The 19,392-nt window shown below is 45.3% G+C and overlaps 1 protein-coding gene across 1 annotated transcript in view; it reads left to right on the forward strand.

The window, feature by feature from the left end:
• The window catches only part of auts2a (activator of transcription and developmental regulator AUTS2 a), a 280,101-nt gene that overhangs the window by 164,071 nt on the left and 96,638 nt on the right, over positions 1 to 19,392 (forward strand). The window lies entirely within an intron of this gene.

Below are 19,392 nucleotides of genomic sequence, written 5' to 3' on the forward strand. Positions count from 1 at the left end.
ATAGTAGTCATTCATTTCATACATCCTTCATACAGTAACATGTATTAGAACTAGTCATTCATTTCATACATCCTTCATACAGTAACATGTATTAGTACTAATCATTCATTTCATACATCCTTCATACAGTAACATGTATTAGTACTAGTCATTCATTTCATACATCCTTCATACAGTGACATGTATTAGTACTAATCATTCATTTCATACATCCTTCATACAGTAACATGTATTAGAACTAGTCATTCATTTCATACATCCTTCATACAGTGACATGTATTAGTACTAATCATTCATTTCATACATCCTTCATACAGTGACATGTATTAGTACTAATCATTCATTTCATACATCCTTCATACAGTAACATGTATTAGTACTAGTCATTCATTTCATACATCCTTCATACAGTAACATGTATTAGTACTAGTCATTCATTTCATACATCCTTCATACAGTAACATGTATTAGTACTAGTCATTCATTTCATACATCCTTCATACAGTAACATGTATTAGTACTTGATTATCTTAAATTAGGCAACAGGATAATATCTGCTGGCTTCACAGGAAGCCTATGAAAAAGTACCGTCCGGTTTTCTATGCAAACCTGTGGGCCTGTAAAGCCCTTTGAGAAGCGATACTGTGATTCAAGGTTCTAGTGAGCTAGAATATCGGGGAGGTGTTTCACCACCGCCGTGAACTTACGCAGACGGATGAACTATTAAAGAGATGGATTGATCATGTTGCTAATAGTGTAGCCTTCTTCTAGCCGTAGCTGTGTGAGCAGTCGTGAGCTAGACGCTCCCGTGAGCCTTTAACTACAGTTTGAAAAAGGCTAAACAATTGCCAACAATTTATCTCCATCTCTGAAACTCTCTGCATTTGTAGCAGCAAATCTGAACGCCCTCTCTGAAACGAGCTGTGGTTGACAGAGGAGGTGCAGAAGTCTATCTTTCTCTCAGACCATTTGAATTACTATACACTGAAAGATTGTTATGGAATTTTGACCAGTGCTGCTAAAATTAAACTTCCTCCAAAAGTGTACTGTGGGGGGTACACAAATTGCCAATGGCCATCACACATAAGCCCCTCTTTTCCAATTGCGACCCATAGAGTGGTTGGTGCATACCACTGCTTGGTGCAGGCCGGGAATCAAGTTGGTTTTGATGATATGTAGTTGTAGCTTCATCTACAGTATACTATTAACAACTTTTCAGGTCATCCTCATGTAGATTTTGTAGATGTACTATTTGATCACACGGTAGTATCCTTGTGTGCATCTTGACATATGTGTGGGAACGTTTTGTTTGCCCTGAAAGGGTTAACTGGCAGATGGGTCTTGCTTGCTCACTGGATGTCGCGATTTATCTCAAAGGCTGAATATTTCATGCGGTAATTAAAATGTGTAGGTCAAGTCTCCTATGACACCTATTTCTATTGATATAGGGGGAAGGCAGTGGTTTCCCTCTTTAATGTGCCTCCTTCATCGAGCCGAGATTTAACGGATGAAGGTTGACATTTTCCCCCCGTTCTGTAAATGAATGCAATTGATCCGCCAAACAAGAAAAAAGTTAGGTTTCCAAATACTGCATGATAAAGAGATTAAGCCCTTAAATGGCTTTCTAAAGGCAATCTTTATTGCAAGCCCTAAAGTAAGGCCATTGAACTTTCAATTAGAATTTCTAATAGGGTATTGACTGGAATGTATTAAACGTTGCTACACAGCTAAATAGATCCTAAGAGGGGATTTTTCTCCATCCAGGGTACATGACCCCAACATCCCTCAGAGGGAGATACACAAACATTCCCCACAGTCCCCTGATGTGTGTGGGGATGGAGTTGAACATGTGTTTTCTCTCTATGTTCCCGTGGTTCTTATTGTAACTGCTAGATGTGAAGGTGTTTACTTTAAACAGCATTACGTCGGCCCACCTTTGTAATCCATAGTCATTTCAGCAAAGCCTTTTGATCCTGGTATCCTTTTATTTGTGGTCAGGATTTCTTTTCATCCACGTCGGCTCAGTTCAATCTTTTTCTTGCTGAAGCTTTGATGTCGCTCCAAGACCTTTTGTTAGTCTCAATTTCCGAGGTTCTTCGTATCCAAACATGAGCTGTTTCTAATTTTCTGTGATTGATCTCAGGGTCTAAATCCCATTTTAATTGCCCATAATGCAATATTAACTGTTGTCAAAATATTTTCACTTGTCATCCTAATTCAGCGCTCTATAGAACAGCATGGTCAAGGAACTTGACATCTGTTTTTAATTGTCTCCGCATCCCACTCTTCTATGCCTCTCACTTTTTCCATCTCCCAGCCATAATTTTCTCCGTCTTTGTTTTTCCCAGCCTCTCTTTTCTTTCTGCTACGCACACGTCGTAGCTGCAGGTGATTACAAGCTTTGAGAAAGCTGCATCAGGATACAATTTGTCAGGGCCTAACAGCCCATTCTGTTCTGAGGGGGTTAACATTCTGTTTGTGTTACAGTGCATTCAAACTCTAATTAAAACAACATTACATTCCCCATCTGCCAATCTCCCATAATCTTCTTTAATTGCTGTAATTAAACTATATTTACATGTGCAAAATACTTGTAATTTAGCAAATTGCACTCTACACTCTGCACATTTAATCAGCGGTGCTGCAGAGGAATGGAGTGATTTCACTGTTTGGATTTCAGCGGTGGGCTGGTTCTGGGCGGGGTAAGTGTACCTCCGCCTGAGGTCTCGCAGAGGTTAGGAAAACAAGCCATCGGAGAAGTATTGTCATTGGGCTCTGATTGTAGCTCGCGTGGCTAATTATAAGCCCAAGCTTCCTTGTGAAGCCAGGCAGAGCTTAGGTACGTGAGTTTGCTTGTACAGTGTTCAAACAAGCTCCTGTGGCCTAGTGTACTGCAGTCAGAGCTCACTGCTGCTCGCAGTAGTGATTGACATCAACCGTCCCCTTTCATTTATTCAAAATGCAAAGTGAATTCGCTGAGTCGTGTTTGCCACCCAAACAGAGAGAACTGAGTTGAGGCAGTAAATACCTGGGAGTTAAACCTGCAGCTGGCTGAGCAACTGCCGCTGTAATGAAAACGTCAAGGGCTGGCTCTGTCTGGAGAGGAACAGCATGCTTGCTTTCAGATTAATGGTATTAGATCGGGATTAATCTAGAAGAGAGAATGTGTCAAGCTGTAGCTTTATATTAGCATCACTAATAAGCTAGCTTTATAACGCCCCACACGATGACACCGTTTTTCAAAGACTTCCCTCGACACTTGTGGTTTATTCAGTCATTACCGCTAAACACCGAGCTGTCACCCGAACAATCTGATGTTCATCCTCAGTGTTTGGAGTTGGTCCTGCAGTAATTACAGTCATTAGAAAAGTCTTGTCAGTGTGGCAGTAGTTTCTGGAAGAGGCCCCTGGCTTGCTGTCTTAACTGTTGCTGAGCAGCTCGCATAAGCCATGTCATCTTGGCCTAATTACATTCCTGATGTGCCTTCCTGTACGAGAGAAGGCCCAATCAGGCCAGATGGAACCAGATGTACCAGCGCAGCGGTTCAGTCAGAGGTCCTGTCCAACACAACCTCCCCCTCCCACCTCCAGGCATTGTCAGGTGTAGCAGACCTGGCAGAAAGGACCAGCGCTGATGTAATTGGTGAGCTTTTGCCAGAGTTTCCCCGTCCTGCTTGAGCTGCTTATTAACTTCACGCCACCAGTATGCACATCATTAGGACATAGCACTGAGGAAAGCAGGAGGGGAACTCTCTGTAGCTAAACACAGTGTGTGGATTCAGCGCTCTCTTGATTTCAACCCTTCTCTGGGTATTCGTCGTAATAGATGTTTCCCCTGTTCTTCTAACTGAGTTTTTAATTGCTCATCCTATTACTGCTAGTTTGTGACGCATAAAGCGGTGGTTTCATCTGCTTGGTTTGGATGTGAAAGGTGTCTGTGGCACTCTGAGTTAGAGAAGCTTTCTTTTTTCAGAGTAGAAGTAGCCGGTGGGCAGTGCAGTGAAATTATGTTATAAGATGGACACAGCCCCAAATCCTCATTAGCTGACACATAGTTCCTCTTAATTAGCTTCCATTCACTGTAATTAGCATGGATGAGGCTAATCATCAGATGTGAAAGCAATCTAACGCTTGGGATACAACGTCCTTGGTCTCACTTTTATGTCAGGTTCACAGATGCTTTTTTTTCCTCAGGTGCTGTGTCTGTTTGTCAAGCTTTTTGGCAATAAAAGGCAGCATTTGTCTGCTTTTATTTTTTAAAGGTGATGTGTTATGTCTCTAGCAATGCAGTACTGTATATTTAGATACAAGTACACATTGCTGTAGACTTCCTTCCACACATTAAAGCCTAATTAAAGAAATGGGAGGACAATAAGATAATAAATTCCTGTTATCCTGAATCCATACAATGATCCCAATGATTCCCCCTTAAAACAAAGTGCATTTTCGTCTTTTGAAACGTTGAAACCGCTCATATTTCGCCGATGACATGCTCAGGGCCTTTCATGAAAAAGAGAAGAACAAGTGGATGTTGCATTGACAGTGCTGCGGCTCTTTGTCCCGGATCAAACAAGTGTGTGTTGTGTTACACAATGGAGCAGGACCACAAGTAGAACAAAAGCGAGTGATTGAGGATTGCATTGTTGGAAGCACATTCTGCAGCAGCATGATTGATACCCTCTCTCTGCCTGTCAAGCTCCTGAGAGAGATATTCCTCCCACTAATGTTGCCTCTGCTGCCAATCATCCTTTGTCTTCCAGTGGTTACCGAGCTCCGAGCTTTCAGCTCCCCCAGTTTTCCTCGATGTGTCTTTGTTTTAAAAGCGCACGTGACTTCCTTATTCATACAAACTCAAAGGCAAACCGCATCGACGATCATACAGTTGATGCCTAACTGTTATTCTGGGTGGGGCTACACAGGATATGAGCTTTTTATTTGATTTTCCACCTCGGGGATTATAGTCTTCTGCTATCTGTGTCTTTATTGATATCAAATCCCACAAGTGATCGCCTCAGATCTTAAATGTGTATCCACTCACCACAAAATGTCCTTGCACCTAATCTTTTGGCCGCAGACAAAAGGTTGTGAGCACTGGCCGATCCAGCATAGTGAAGTCTGATTTTCCCAGAGTGCCGAGGGCACGTCCTCCCTCACTCGGCCTCTTAGAGCTGTAGATTCTACCCTGATCTAAAGCAGAACCCTGTTTAACCCCTCCGGTCCATCATATTATGATGGTGATTGTTTAAGACTCAGAAGATCTGGTTGGACCTGCAGTAAATTAGATGTGTATGTACCAAACCGTATCATATTTCTGGCATTTTAACATCTTTCTGTCATTCTGTAATTTCTCGGTCTCTTATTATTTCTCTCCTAATATGCTTTTGCTTTCCCACAAGCTGGATCTTTTCTTTTTTTTTTTGTGAAATAGAGTGTTTGGCATGAACCTTTGCCATATGTCTGTAGATTTGCCAAAAATTATTCAGAGCAGCTCTTTTCTTGCGCCAAGTATTTGGCCATCTGCTTAAGTATTTAACCAGCAACATCCAGGGACTTCATCAAGCTTGAACTGTGAAGTCAAATTTCTTCAGCTCCCAAATCAAGCTAGGCACTGCTGTGCAGATTTACTGCACTGGCACTTCCAAGCAATCACACATATATTTTATAGTGCAGTACATAGTTGCATTTATGGGAGTTGCACTTAATGACAGCCAGGTTTCCCCAGAGCTGTTTTTATGTGGTTAAAATAACTTTATAGTTAAATTTGACAAAGTAGTCTCTTTTGAATCCGTCTAAATCACTTCTAGAAAAAAACATTTAGCAGACAGGAAATCTATTTGCGTTAGTTTGATGGTAAGTGTTAAGTATCTGCAAATGAGGGTGCAGACAAATAGCTGAAACAGCTGCAATAGTCGTTTCCCAAAGATGCCTTCCCTCTAAAGCAGGAGAGTGCTGAACAATGTGCTGCTCGTCAAGCGAGCAGAGAAGAGGAGAGAGCTTTTCTACAGGGGTGGGGTTCATTATGCGGTGCACAGGACACCATTATTAGCCCCATTACACACACTGACAGCCGCACATTCATTCTCCTATACCTGCTTTTTAAAGCCACCCATAAATAATGAGGGCTGCAGCTTGCCTCGTCTTGGAGGAAGGGGAAAAAAAGGTCATTATAGAGCGGGCCTCCATTTGTCAGAATTATTTCATAATCTCAGGTCACGAGGAGAGTTTTTGCTTTAGCTAATTGTAGATCGGACCACTGAACATAAATTCCCATTAGCAACCATTTGTTACTCTCTGCAGATTCTGACCCTTTCTGCTCTTATTTTGACCGTTAATGACGGATGTAGACACACTGCAATGATGACTTTGACAAATCGGTAAAGACGACATGTAGCATTTAATTAAGGTGATGACGACAGTCATTAGGCAAACAATGCCACAATTTACACCTTGCCACAATCGTATAGATTGCACCATATTGATTTTTCCACCGTGGGTGAAGCCACGTCAGTGTGGATTCGCTGCCACTCCTTTGTGATGTAGAGGTCACAGTGCGATCCTGGTTAAATGTGCTCTGACTGGTAATCGGTGCAGCTGTGCAGTATAATTACCCCCGTTTTTATCAGAATGACCTCTCTGACAAACTCCTCTGGTGGAAGGAGACACCTGAGAGCTTCTACACTTCCTATCTGCCCTTGTTTTATCGAAAAGGCCCCGCCTGAATGGATAATAGAGCCCCTGTTCTCCCAACAGACGGATAATGGAGGGTGGAGTGGTCCTCTTTGGCAGACTACTGCCTCTTCCCTGCACTAGAGAAACCAATACCAGGCCTATCGGCTGATATATGACACTAATACGCGGGCTTACTCGGCCCCTAAACAGAAAAGAGGGATTGTTCTAACTTTCGACTGGCTGTAGGATCTATGACTCACAGGTACCGCACTGTCTGGCCCCTGAGACCGCTCTAATTGCTTTACATCTGTACAAAGGTTTCTTGTAATCGGGCCTTCTGCCTCCATTTGTCTTCCTTTCAGTCTCCTAGTGAAGGCCTTAATTGGTCTTAGTGGGGCTTTTTTTCCAGTTAGCTCCTGGGCCTGAGCTTGTAGAAGACTTTACCCCGGGGGGCAGTGGGGTTTGCTTGCTGCCAGCGGTTTGGGAGGTTGCAGTAGCGAGGGAGCCAATACTTCTTTTACCTTTAACACTATAATTAATGTTCCCCTGACAAGCAGTTTTTTTTTACCCCGTAGCTTTGGGGGTTGTAAAGCTTTGTGAGAAAACCTCCCGTGCAGTCTCCGGTGGCCAATCGACATTTTTAAAGATCCAGTTCTTTTTCTTTTGTTGATTGTTGGTGCACGTGTTTCTGTCCGTGCCTGTGAGACTGAGAACTTGTCTTCTTACTGTTATCTGTGCTTCAGCAGTCGCCATGTTTAGAGCTGTGTGGAAGTCATCCCTCAATCATACGTATGCTCTGAATTAAAGTACCTTTAACGAAAGCATGTCAATTCCAAACTGGTTAAAATACCCCCCCCCCCCCCCCCCCCCCCCCCCCCCCCCCCCCCCCCCCCCTTCTATTGCTTTCAATAAACTACTCGAGACTGTTTACTTGTAGTAAAGTGCTAATGTAAACCGAGGCAGATTCCCTGAGCGTAATGTGACCTGCCTCACTTTATCTGACTCGACCCTGTTGTCGACTTGTCTTCACCCGGAGATAACATCTCATGTACACTGCTCCACAAACCACGTGTCACATCTTTAATTTAAGATAACATGACATCCTCCTGGCTCTTTACTTCCATCTTCAAGTGTATATCCAACACATCTCAGCCTGGTTTGAATTCTAGCTGATGTGACTGCTGCCGATTCCATCATTGAACTGTACAGAGTCTGTACTTTTTAATCAGCTGCAGTTTGGATCTCAGAATTTGCTGCTGTTTTTCTTTTCAGTTTAGCGAGTGGACACAGCAGGCTCATGTCAGGAGCTCCGTGTTGTGAGCTCTCCTTTGCTAGGTCCTGCTCTGCTGTGCTCCCTGCGTTTGCTGCTGACTGACTGATATGGAGCGCTGCTGCCAGGGCTTAAATAGCAGCTGTAAGCGTCCAGCTGCTCCCTGCCACGCTCCACTTCTCCCCAGATGGCTCCGAGACGTTCCAGCAGCCCTCCGGAGGAGCGCTCATGAGAAAAGTGTTATGGAGTGGCTCTCTGAAACACCAGGGAGCATCCCTCGCCACACCACAGCTACCCTCCTCCTTCTCCAACCCCCGGGCCGAACGCCCAAATCAGGGGAGGGCTGCTTGTGCGGCCTCGTTTGCCAACTTACCGACGGGAGGCAGCACAGATGGTGGTGTCCGCAGCGTAGGCCAGCATACAGCAGGGCCACGGGGGCCAGGGGGGGGGTTACTGGAGAGAGCACATGCCTGCCTGGCCTGGGATGCCACTGATATCCCTCAGGAGGAGCTCTTAGTGGCCCGCAGCAGATGACCAGCAAGAGCCTGGCAAGCTCGACTCAGCCCAGAGATGGCGTAGTGATATGTTATTCTTTCCCCACACGATTGTCTTTGATAAGTAGGTTGTGTCAGAGCCCGGCCGACCCAATAGAGAATGTGTGGGGTGAAAACGAGCACTTTCAAAGTCATTGTAATTTCCCTTGAACACCCAGTATTAATACATTATGTCAGCTGTGGTGCTCCAGGGCAACCGTCTCTTACCTTGGCTGTGTTTTAAAGTGATGAATGGTCCATCAACTTCACACCACTGCAGCGAACCGCAGGGTTCCCACAACCATGACATTGGCCACAGAGATAATATCAGGTTTTGACCTACCCTGCACTCACACTATTCTGAAAATATACTTTGTTTAAATGTATGCGGAGGAGATTTTGACCAGTGGTGATGCTGCAAAGCCGTGATTCAATGAACACAATCTCACAATGTGTGCTGACTACAGAGAACAGCAACGATTGGTGGAAGTAAAAAGTGGCAGTGTGGCAGTAATGGGAGAGAATGTGAATAATGCAGATTTAAAACTTATTAGGAATTAACACTTATTTTTAAAGGCCGCACAATCCCATTTTGGTGAGTAATGCTTGATGTGAATAGATGTTGCTGGTCCACGTTGAAAATGCCAGAGTTTCCCTTTTAAACCTCTGAATCAGTGAGAGATTTTTTTTGTCAGTTCAAAAGTGGATTTAGTTAAATCCATTAATGCCATGTTACGCGGTGAATTTGCTTCTTTAAAATAAATATTGTACTGCTCTTAATGACCTGTGGTAGACTAGCTTACACCTATATATAAGGAGTGATGTAAACCCAATGCGAAATAATTCAATTTCAATTCAATTCAGTTTATTTGTATAGCCCAAAATCATAAATTACAAACTCCCCTCAGAGGGCTTTACAATCTCTACACATATGACATCCCTGACCTTTGACCTCACATCGGATCAGGAAAAACTCCCCCAAAAAAGGGAAGAAACCTTCAGGAGAGCAACAGAGTACACATGTGTGCAGATGAACAGTGTTACAGAGTTACAACACATTCAATGAATATGACTGAAATTATGAATAATGAGTAGGCCTGGGATCACGATCCAGATTTCCACAATCCATGAAAAATAGAAGGAGGAAGAGAGGAGAGGATTGGGGTGGGGCACCAGCGGGGCCATGACAGGGGGCAGAGAATGCAGCTTTAAGACTCTTCCGGATTGGCATCACTTTTCAGAACCAAATGTTGCCGCCTGGTTTACACTGTTTATAGGATCACTCTGAGAGTTTTTATTCCTGCTACTTTTGTCATCAGAAGTTCCAGTTTAGAGTCACACGGCTCTCTTCCCTGCTGTTGTTCCCTTCCCCACCGTCCTTTTACTTCCTGGCCCGAGAGAAGAGGTGGGAGGCAGGACTGCTATTGCTCACAGCAGGGGGATGGGGTTCTTGCTCTGCTGACCTCACTGTTATCCTTGCCATGACAGGAAACATACATCATAGTGGGGCCTCTAATGTGAAACACATTCTGCCACAACTTGATCAAAGCCAGGCAGTCTGGACAACAAAGTGCCCTGTAATGCCATATTTTGACCGTATAATTGGAGAGTAATTACGGCTGACAAAACACTCACACAGTGATTTTCTCTCCTCCCCGGTGTCTTTGGGCTGTAAGAAATCCCAGAGAGGGCTTGTCATAAACCATGTGGGATATTGTGTGCTGAGTTGGCTTGAAAGCTCTTGAGTGGAGCCAAGGGTAGGTCGGTTTTTATTGGAGCACAGTCGCTTATTCAGAGACACTGTAACAACACCCGAGGGTAGCAGTAACCAGTGGCCTAGAAAAACACTAGTGCACCGCATGACGGCTGACCCTCGCTCACTGACGAGACATCAGTCTCCCCAACAAAAAGCTGTGCGCTCTTTTGACTTATTGAGCCTGTTCTGTGGTCGCTGAGTTCTCCTTTTGTCAAGCTCCCTAACCAGTCATTCACGAAGCTTAGATGTTTGAGGAGCTATCGATAAAAAAAAAGAAGTAAAACAACATAAGCAATGGGTAATATGTAGATATTTGCTTGGCAGTGTAGTACCCAAGTTAGAAACCAATCCAGCCAAAGAACAGGAGAAGAACCTTTGACAAAACAGAAATGTGAATCTGATGCAGATGTTGCTGTTTTGTTGTGTTCACATTGTTTGTACTGGTTGTCCCAGATTGCTGGCAAACTGTTTTTTATGCATGGGTCGTCTTTCATTCTGAAGTCCACCCCCCTGCTGGGGCAGCCAGTATGAGCATTGAGCCTTGGGGCCTGAGCTCTGTGGTTTTCTGCTGTACAGAAATCAAACAGAAAACACATGAAACACTGCAACACATAACAGTTTGAGAAATGTCTGGAAACTCTGGGAGAGCACAGCTCCAAAGAATCAAAGTTCCACATCACCACTAACAGTTTGACCCAATGTTTGCATACTGCGAATGGTTGCATGAGCAAAACAATCCGTCAACACCGCATTCCTTTTCCTGGAGCCAGCCTTTACTCGAGCTGAGCGTCCTATGATCCAGCCTGTTGACAGGCTCTCTACTACTGAAAAGTTTTAACAGTTGAGACATTTTATCTGTAATTTTCTCAACCGAAGATGTGCAGATATGGATTCTGATCTGGGGGTTTAGCCCCAGACAGCCTCAGTCCTCTCATCTCTGTCCATTCCTGTATACCTTTGTCAGTGTAAATCAGGCTTTGGGAGGGGAGGGGGGAGGGAGGGGGGGGGGGCTGGTTTGAACCGTGACTGTACTGCTGGTATTGTGGGAGGTGGCGGATGTCAGATGGCTCGTCTGCGGCTTCCATCCTGCTATCGTGCTCTACCACTTAGCATGCTAATTAATCCCAACCAAAGGGCTGCGTCAGTCACCCCACGCTCCGCCAGGGACGCTCCCACTGGGCTCATCCTGCTTTAATTGAGCACGTTTTTTCAGAGGCCCGCTGTCCCTGGGATTACATTAGATCCCTCTAATTCACCCAGCCTGCCACCGGCGTGGGCAAAGTGAACAAGGGAGGGAGCAGAGCTGAGGCGTAGATGCAGGGAAATGTATAAATAAACCAAACAAACAAACAAAAACCCAGACTGAGTGTTTATTAACACCCCTGGGATGAGAAAGGAGGTGAGTGCAGGAAATCATTAGCGCAGGAGAGTCAAACTAGGCTTGTTTGATCTCGCTGATGGAGGAGCAAATGTAATTTAGCGCGCTGCGAGTAATTTGTTTTAGCAGTTAGCATGGGTTCCTTTTAATTTCATTTTGCCTTGCATCAGTCTTTCAAATTAAATATTTTTATTTTGTACAAAGCGGATCTTTGTGAGCCTCGCGGCTCAAAGACCAGCCCTCGACAACAACTAATGTTTATTCATCTGCGCTTGTTTGCATGTGTGCGAGACAGATTCTTGACAGGAGTGTGCAGGCTTTTATTTGAGTTCTTCCTGCATAATGAGGCAGCTCAGATGCACACCGCGACAGCTAGCAAATCATAGCAGGAGGATAACAAAGTGTTTTTGTCACTGCAGCTTTAATTATTTGGAAGACGATGCTGAAGCGGCTGCACCTGTTTTTGGTGTCTCACCTCATATCCTCATTTTGCTGAAAGTTGTCGTCGTCGCAATCTGTTTGTGACATCAAGACGGCATTTTCAAAACTTGGTGACTAACTAATAACATCCAGCCTTCACTGGAAATATAATAGGTAGACTAAATAACCTGACAGACTGGCTGCGGGGTGCGGCCGCTCACATGTTGGCTCACAGAACTGATTTGCGGATATCATTTTAATGTTTAATTCAGTGAGGAGCACCAAGGGGCTCGACCTCACCCTTTGCGATGACGTGGCGCAGCGAAAGAGCAAAAACGGGGACGTTTATCTCGACCTGTCAGGGCGTTGCCACTTAATTGCGGCTCCCACCCGTGATGCAGAGGAGGCCGTCTCCTGCATAGGGGCCAGCGAGTCTCAGCTCGGGTGAGTGGGGAAGAGAGAGCAGTCTTATCAGCAGGAGAGGCCTCGAACCGTGTTGCTCCGAGGCACCTTATCATGTCTGTGTTCACACCGTGTGGCGCCTGAGCACCTGCTCCTGCTGGCAGCAGAGTTGGGAGATGCCCTCCTCCGGTAACAGAGAAGCCCAGACACGAACCGGGTGGATCGCTTTGAAGACGAGCCGCAGTCCGTGGAAATATGGGCAGCCATTTTGGATGAACTGGAAGCGTTTGCTCCGACTCCCGGCGTTCTGACATCATGCAGAGTAAAATGCTTCTTACTTTGAAGATATATCAGGGAACACACTATGTGGACCATTTAGTATTAATTGGAAAAATAACAGAATTCTTGTGGAAGGGATTCCAAGCCTCTCCAAACCGGGTGGATCGCTTTCCTTGCTGCCATTACAGACTGATGAACAATGTGTGTTCTAATGTGGGGGCACTGAGGAAACTCAGTATCTCAGCTGTGTCCCTGGCAGAGCCTGCAGGGGTTGTTAGCACTGACAGTGCCGGCCTTAATGCATGAGACTTCCAGGCAGATTGTTGGCAGAGCTGGGCGGGTTCTCTCAGACGGGCGTCAGCTGGCTGCAAGCCTCACAGCCTCCTCCTCCTCCTCCTCCTCCTCCACCTTGCTCCCCTTCTCATTATGGCAGACCCAGAGAAAGAGCTTTATGGAGCCCCCATAATGATACGTGGAGAATGTGCTGCACCGGGGCGACTGTTAACCGCGGCAGCTGCGCAGATAGCCTGGATGATGGAAAATCAGTGGGACCTCATTTTGGTTTGCCAGTATGAATATTAATGGCTCGTTTCCAGGCCATGGCTAATGATGAGGAAAATTCCCTAATAAAAACTTGATGTGATGGGCAACGACCCGCGGGGTCACTGGAGACAGTCAAAGTTAATAGTGTGCCATCAGGTGTGAGGAGTTAAGTGATTAGAGGCACAGAACCTAATCCTGATGTTTTTCTCCCCCCTCAGCTATGAATCAGTGTGGAGGGAGAGAGGGAGCAGAGTAATCGAGGTTTATATCTCTTGACAACAGAGGATTGCTGCATGTTGTTAAGCGTACATCCAGCTGCATGTGAACCATGAATGTCAGAAGTAATACGAAAGGAGGAAGGCCGAGTTTATTTTCTTAATAATTGCTTTGTTGTGCGTAATATTATAACATGTATATCTTACTGAGGAACCCTTTTTTTCATTTATCAAAAGCAGTCGATTTTGTCTAAAAGACTAAATTGACTGATGTAACTCACAGTATGAGTCTGAGCAAGCATTCAGTGGCAGCTTTTGATATTTGATATGCCTCACGCACACGTTTCAGTCGATACTGAAAAGCACCGCGGTTCAATGACCAATCGTTCATTTCAGTGCTTCAAGCGTCTCTGGGGTTAAAACAGTTCAATGTCGTGTGCCATCACAACACGTTCCTCTTACTAGACACCTGGTTAGTCTTTAAGATCCACAGGAAATTCTGCTTCTTTAGGAGCGATTCACTAAAATGACTGTTTACATGTGGTGCCCAGATTGCTGTGAAGAAGGTGCCATATCGCATCATAGTTAATGTCTAGCATGTGGGGTACTTACCAGACACAGAAGAGGACTCATCTCATGAGAGTCACCATAACTGCACAAACAATGCAATCTTGATGTATGTAATTATCTAAAAATCCTGGTATTAAACTTTGATTAATCCAGCATCTGCTTTGTGCCTCAGTCCCCTATTGGCTCACGGAAACACTGCAGGGTTGGGGTGAGGTAAGGTGGGTGTTTGTGTATGTGCCCACACTTGTGTGCTGCAGCTGTTTCTTATGTTATTTTCTTATGTGTTATTGATATTATATATTTTTTTCTCCATTAGCCGGAGGTACTGTGTTGAGATGAATCTAAGAAGGAGAGATGCTGAACCTGCTTGTGTAACAAATGGATTTTTAAGAACACAAAGTGCTGCACCTCTCTGTTCCTACCCTGGTCCCTGTCAGGTGTGGTGTGTGTGGTGTGTGTGTGGGTGGGGGACTGATCACAGAGAGGTTTACCCTGCGGCAACATCTGTTTTTTGCCAAGCATCACTTCAGTAGTATGCTGCCACATCCCCGGTTGAGTTAAATGTCCACCTTCCTCCACACTCCCAACAGAAAAAGCAACACACACACACACACACACACTCTCACACAACACACAACACACCACGGGTTAGCCTCCTGAATGCACCTTTTCATCCTAGGCATCCAGGCAAGTGTGTGAATGCGTCTGTGTTTCTGCTTGACACATTCCTGCTTACACCTCAACATGGAGTCCCTTTGCAGACGTTGCAAGCCACTCTCTGATGTGACATCATTGGAGATTTGCAATGTGGAATTAATGAGAAGAGTCAAATTTAGAAAAGTCTCTCAAAAGTTCTTTTGGTACGCTTTGGTGCGTTCCAGGGAAATAAAACATAAAAAGATGTACTCCAGAGTAATGAAACCAGGGGTCACAGACTATAAAGTTCTTTATTATTTTATGGAAGGCCCTCCTCTGCTGCCGTCCTTCCTTTAGCTCCGCTGCCCCAGTGAGTGAAATCCAGAGTTTGCGGTCGAAATTTAATATCTTCTGGATAAAGTCATACATTTGAAGGGAAATTGCATTCAGATGTTAGCCCGCTGCATCTGGCCCGTGCTGCACATGTGGATGACCTGGTTATATTAGTCCAAACAGAAGTCTGGTCCTCCTTGACATAACATTCTTGGCTAATAAAAGAGGCGTTTGCCTTATGTGACTGTATGGACTGTCTCAAACACTCAAGCTGCGCTGTTTTCTTTTCCTTGTTGGGTTTCTTGAGGTCTTCTCCTTCCTGTCATACTTTTATGTCAGTTCGACATCAAGCAGAGGCTGGTGAAATTAGATGTTGGATTAATCATCACCTCAGAACTCTGCTTATTTAATGATCTGTCCCAGTCAGGCATGACATGTGAATTTGCTTGACTGTCTTTTATGGATCTCTCTTTCTTTTATGTGGGTCTGCTGATCTTATTTCTAGTTCATTTGAGGTTCACTACAGTGTGAAGTCACACTGTTTGTCTGGGCGTGTGTGTGTTTGACTCACACTCAAACCTAAAAAACACAGCCAGTCAGTATCTGGGCTTTTTAACAGAAGGTCTATCCAGGGCCGATCATCATTAATATCAATGCGGCAGTTATCATAACCATGTTGGTTTTTCTGGTACAGTTCCACAAGCTGGACCATACCAGCATCTTTAGTCGGCAACATGTATCAACCATATTCAAGATTATTCCTATTTTCTCTGGAAGAGTCAGAATTGTATGTAGCCGAGTCAGTTTCTTTTTAATTTATTTCTGTATATATGTTATAAGAAAGTAATCTGTGAGCGTATTGTGATGGTGCCTGCTGCTCCAACTTTGTGTGCCAAAGCAGGTGCTGTGTAGCAAACCCTGAGCTCATCAGTCCTCCTCCTGCCCGGCTCTATTTGTTGTTCCTCAATTCACAGTGGCTGGACTGGCAGACCTGTGTAATGTGTGGGCGAGAAAGAGAGAAGGATACGGGAGGTGTGAGAGGGGGATTGGAGAGTAAGCGTGGCACAGATCACCATTTCGCCATGCTAGTTCCGCCCTCAATTCCCCATGAATAATGCGGCACAGCCTCTACCCAGCGGCAGGCCAGGCATGCCGCCATATCAAGGCCGTGGTGGAGAGCGATGCGCCTGGCTCGAGAGCTTGGGCTCAGCCACATTCTAGGCCCAAAAACCCCCACCATGCTCCCAAACCTGCAGAGAGGAGCACTGGGCTCCAAGATGGCAATCAAGGGCTTGATTTGCCAACACATTTCCAATGATTAAAATGTAATTAGCACAAGCGGCACCTCCTGCCCCATCTAATTTCCACGCACGCTGTGACAGGCAGGCGGTCGGGCGGCACCCAGGCCCCAGCAAGCAGATGGAGGAGGATGCGGCGGGAGGGGAAGAAAACCATTTTGCCATGCGACTGTTTGCATCAGAAAACCATCAGGACGCGCAGCTATATCAGGAAGGAGCTGTTAGGAGGAGGGAATGAGGAGCCCTTGACGACAGCGCATCAAATTGGCACTGTCATAGCTGACCCTGGCAATGGCTGCCATCCTTCATGCTGTCTCTCCAGCTCCAAGGCATGCAGGCAGGTTGGCGTCCTCCCTGGGCTTTAAACCCCTTCAGCCTTCCTGCAGGACAACCTGGCTCAGGCTGATAACAGACACCATCCTCTGTGCAGCGGGGCACTTGAAGCCCATACCTGCCATTAATTAATTCTAAGGTCATGGATAGCAACCAGCATAACCTGAGGCTAATGTCACACATGGGAGGGCGACAATACGCATCCATCACACATCCCGACCGAAGACGATGCGATTTCTGAAAGTATTAGATTTGACACAACTTGTAACACCAGACGCAGTGGATACGAAATTATTTTAAAAAGCCCGATAAACACACACTGTTTGCCTTCACAATATTTTTTGTTGACTTAGTATTTGTGGACCAGTGGATTTCCAGAAGGTTATGTTGGAAAAGGGAACATGGCATCCTTGCCTTGCACGCATGCCCGTATGATGTGGTTACCTTTTCAGCACAGACATTTGTCCGTGGAGACGTTGGTGAGCCCTGCTGCTACGGACGATAGCTTAGCTGCATCATTTAGCATTCGACCCAGCGGCTCCTTATGTTCCTTTTGTATTGGGCCAGTATTACTCTCAGCTGGAGAGTATTTATGACAAGAATAATTGACTCCTACTTTCAGACCAATATAAACAAAAAGGCCCGATGCTTAGACGGCGCGTAGGGAAATTTGTAAGAGCACTCAGGCCAAAAGAAGAGTCCCGCGAGAGAGAGCAGAGCGGCAATCAGAAGTGCTCCGGATACAGGCCAACATCAACAGCTCTTAGAGCTGACACTAATGTTTGACATTCTTGTGTTACTTAAACTTAACACTGGGGTCTAGCTGTACAGTATAATGCCGGCCCTGTGTAAAACAGCAGAGGACCTGGGTAGAGTATCACTTTTCTCTGTCAGCCCCCTCCCAGGACTAATGGTTTCCTTATTGTTCATGACTGTTGCTTTAAATAAGACCCATTTCCTCCCGCCTGTCAGAGAGCTAACTCCACTGATTCTCAATAGCACCATTGTTGTTGTGTTTTTTCTCTCTCTTCGGTATAATCTGTTCATTATTGTAAGTCATTTCAAACCTCTGACATATGTCTTTTCATGAGACACGGACTCCCAGGAACAGTATAAAGTGGTTTTGACAGTACAGTTAAACCATAGCGCTGCAGATTTATATGCTCACCCGTCAGTTGCAATAACCATATTTTGAGCTTGTGCTTACCTCCTAAAACAATACCGTGCCTCGGTTAGTAATGATGAGGTGTACCAATCATTCATGGCGTTTGCGAGTGCAAGCCAAGACTTTCTAGCTTTCCGGCTGCGTTTCTAATGCACGAGTCAGTGAGTAGAAATACAAGGAGCGAAAGGCATTCCAGATATGCAGGGATTCTTCTCCCCACGGCCTCAGGTTGCTTTATGCACGAGGCCAGCGCATTAGTTTCACTATGATCACCTATCAGTGAGTGACAGCTCTGACTTGTTTGTCTGCCTGGGTTTGTTTTTTATCTCTTAGCGGTGTTATTATTTGTTACTTCTTGCTCTTACTTGAGCAGCGAGTTCAACGGCGCTTTGCGTCTGCATTGTGAGGACGATCAAATTGCCTGCCCTCGGCCTGTCAGGCCCGATCTTGGGATTTTTGACTTTGCTCATTAATAAAGGTATTTTCATTTTAATTAAGTTTTTCCCTTTTTTTCCACCCTTTGTCGCTCTGGGAAATTTGCATACCTCTATTCCTGGGAGAAAAAAATAATGACAGCAATATTTCTTTTCTTTTTCTCTCCCCCACGAGCCGTGTGAGTGCTTCGTTTAGTGGCACCTGCGAAAGCGACAGGCGCAGGGATGAGAAGTGAAAGAGAGCAGTTGATTAAATCATCATCAAGTCGCAGCACAGAAAGTCAATTCTGCTTGCCGTCTACAATGATATCCTTTTATCTTAAAGTAATGAGCTATGGCACTTTTGCAATCGGGTAATACGATGAGTTCCATTAGCATGTCCATTTGCTTCACAGCAAGGCAAGTCATTCCAGCCGGCTTCTATCTCGGCAATCAAAGCAATTGGCTGCACAGCCAGCGAACACGGAAAGGAGGGAGGGGCGGGGAAATAAAAAAAAGAAGAAGGAAAAAAAAAAGGCGAACCCGAGAAAGAAAGGCTGGTAGAGTTTTTTCATGGATCACAACACAGTGGAAAAACTCAAATGATGTCCATTATGCGAACCCTTTTGCGTGCCTGTGTGTAGTTGTGCACAGGCAGAGAGGCAGCTAATGAGTACTATGCGTCGCATTACTCTTGTCACATTCAGACAGGCCTGAATACATGGAAGCAGTTGAGATGGCTAAAACTGCTCATCAGATCTCGTCTGCGCCGCATTAGTCAGTGCTGTGCGGGAGAGAGGGAGAGTGGTAGGCGGCCGACACGCCGGTTTATTCACAAGCTGCAATGCACACGGTTGTGCAGCTTTCTGTATTACACAGACATCCGTGTTTACTCGCAATCTTCACTCGCCGTGCATCACCCTTAGTTTTTTCTTCCGGCTGACAATCTTCCGGGGATGCTGGCTCTCTGCACACTGTATTAAAATGGGGGATGGTGTGGTCGTTGGCGAGTGAGAGAGAAATAGAGAGCGAGGGAAACGTCTGAGAAGTGTTTGCCCAGTGCGTTTATTGCCTCTGCATAATTTATGAGCTGCTGGAGCTGACCATGATGGCAGTGTGCCGCGGGCAGCCCCTGGGGCCGTGTGGGGACAGGCCTGTAAATGGATGCTATGCTCCTGCT

This window comes from Cyclopterus lumpus, chromosome 14, assembly GCF_009769545.1.
Source record: "Cyclopterus lumpus isolate fCycLum1 chromosome 14, fCycLum1.pri, whole genome shotgun sequence".
Taxonomy (NCBI): Eukaryota; Metazoa; Chordata; class Actinopteri; order Perciformes; family Cyclopteridae; genus Cyclopterus; species Cyclopterus lumpus.